This window comes from Sus scrofa, chromosome 2, assembly GCF_054392235.1.
Source record: "Sus scrofa isolate SSC_HxYL_T2T_F1_AM1 chromosome 2, Sscrofa_HxYL_maternal_Yorkshire_Landrace_v2.0, whole genome shotgun sequence".
NCBI classification, from domain to species: Eukaryota; Metazoa; Chordata; class Mammalia; order Artiodactyla; family Suidae; genus Sus; species Sus scrofa.
The window spans coordinates 72,434,697-72,437,069 of record NC_139384.1 but is presented as its reverse complement, the minus strand read 5'-3'; the positions used below and the strand labels follow the sequence as shown (position 1 = coordinate 72,437,069).

General features: G+C 39.4%; 1 pseudogene; it reads left to right on the top strand.

Annotated features, from left to right (window-relative positions):
* The first annotated feature begins 1,134 nt into the window (after positions 1-1,134).
* On the top strand, positions 1,135-2,066 carry LOC110258780 (olfactory receptor 7A5-like; annotated as a pseudogene).
* Positions 2,067-2,373: the final 307 nt, after the last annotated feature.

Below are 2,373 nucleotides of genomic sequence, written 5' to 3'. Positions count from 1 at the left end.
TCCCCTTGTCAACCACAAAAATTTCTTTCTATATTGAGTAGGGAATGTCCCTACCAAAAAGTAACTTCAAGTTTATTGTTACATGGGAAACTTATGAAATGGAACTTTTATATACCATTTGTATATTCTTTAGGAGAAAGACAATCTGATCTGACCAGCTTTAGCTGTAACCACTCATGGAGTAAGAAGGGTGTTTCTGGATGAGAAATGCTTGATAGTAACTCAGTCCATGGTGTGTGTGCACATGCCATGGTGTGTGTGCATATGTCTTGTAAAGCAGAGGAATCTGGTCTCATATATTTTAGGTGACAAATACAGAGGCCAGAATTCAATAGACAGATGGTACTAAATGATTCAAATCCCATCCCAGAATTAATAAAGCACAGGGAACAGCATGTGAACAAGGAATTCTCCAGGTACAGAAGTTGTGGCTGTAGCAGGGAGGCCACGTTGTCTCCCAGCATCCTTGGACTCCATCTCTCATCACTCGTCCTCTTGCTCATTCCTCTGCTCCACTGATTTCCTTGCTTGGATTTGAGCATATGAAATAATAATCTTTCTCATGTCCTTTTCAATGATAATTCCCTCTGCCAGGCACACACTTCTCCTGATATCTTACTAGCTCTTTCTCTCTCTTTCTTGAAGTCTTTGTTTGTTGGTCTTACTCAGACATTCAGTACAAATAACACCTCTTATCACTATCTCTTTACACCTGGTTTTGATTTTTTCATAGCACTTGCCACCTTCTGTCATATTGCATAGTATTTTTATTTGCATATCATTTTCACCATCCTTGGATTGTGAGAGATTTGTTTTTCAGTACACTCTATTTAGTACCTATATGTGTGTGGAACATAGTTTTTACTCAATATATATTTCTCAAATGTGTGGAAGAATTTCTCATTAAAACTATAAACACATCAACTTTTGGGGTATATAATGATAATGGGAAAAAACTCCTAGTCAGAGATGAAATGAGGCATAATTCAAGGAGAACTTATCTATACCCAAAATATTAAAAACAAATTCTTGATGGCAATGGGGAAATTCCCTACTTAGGCTATGTGAGCTAAGTCCATTTGTACAAAAATTAGTCATATTATTTTCTTTTCTCCTAGTATTCACTTCCATCCTATGGAACCAGGGAACAACAATACACACATTTCAAAATTTCTTTTTCTGAGATTTTCAGAGGAACCAAAACTTCATCCCATCATATTTGGGCTTTTCTTCTCCATGTACCTGATCACTGTGTTTGGAAACCTGCTCATCATTCTGGCTGTCAGCTCTGACTCCCATCTCCACACACCCATGTACTTCTTCCTCTCCAACTTGTCCTTTACAGACATCTGTTTCAACTCCACCACCATCCCAAAGATGCTGTGGAATATTCAGAACAAGAACAAAGTTATAACCTTTGATGGCTGCATCACCCAGATGTATTTTCACATAGTCTTTCCAGGATTAGATGATGCTCTCCTGAGTATGATGGCCTATGACAGGTTTGTACCTATTTGCCACCCCCTGCACTACTCAGTTATCATGAACCTCTGACTCTGTGGATTACTGGTTCTGATATCCTGGACATTGTGTGCCATGTATTCCTTGTTACACAGCTTAATATTATTGTGATTGTCTTTCTGTCCAGATTTGGAAATCCCTCACTTTTCTGTGAACTCAATCAGGTGGTACAACTTGCTAGTTCTGACTCATTTGTCAATAACATGGTGATATATTTTTCAACTGTCCTGCTGTGTGGTGGTCCTTTTGCTGGAATCCTTTATTCTTACTCTAAAATAGTCTCCTGCATACGTAGAATCTCATCAGCTCAGGGGAAGTTCACAGCCTTTTCTACATGTGTATCTCACCTCTTGGTTGTCTCCTTGTTTTATTGTACAAGCCTAGGATTATACCTCAGCTCTTCTCCTACCCAGAGCTCACACTCAAGTGTGATTGCCTCAGTGATGTACACTGTGGTCATGCCCTTGCTGAACCCCTTCATCTATAGTTTGAGGAATAAAGACATAAAGAGGGCTTTGGAGAGATTCTCCTTGATGCTAGATTAAAGGCCCAGTTATCCAAGGGGTGATGTAATGCTCTTATTGCATGGCTTAAAGCTGTGGAATGAGCAATTGTGATTCTTTGATCATTGTGGAATAAAATTTGCTCCTTTTATTTATTTCCTGGGATACTATTTTTTACTGTTCAACTTCTCCATACAATTTCATTTCCTTTTTTTTTTTTTGTCTTTTGTATTTTTAGAGCCACCCCCGTGGCATGTGGAGGTTGCCAGGCTAGGGGTCTAATAGGAGCTGTTGCTGCCAGCCTAGGCCAGAGCTACAGCAATGTGGGATCCAAACCGCATCTGCAACC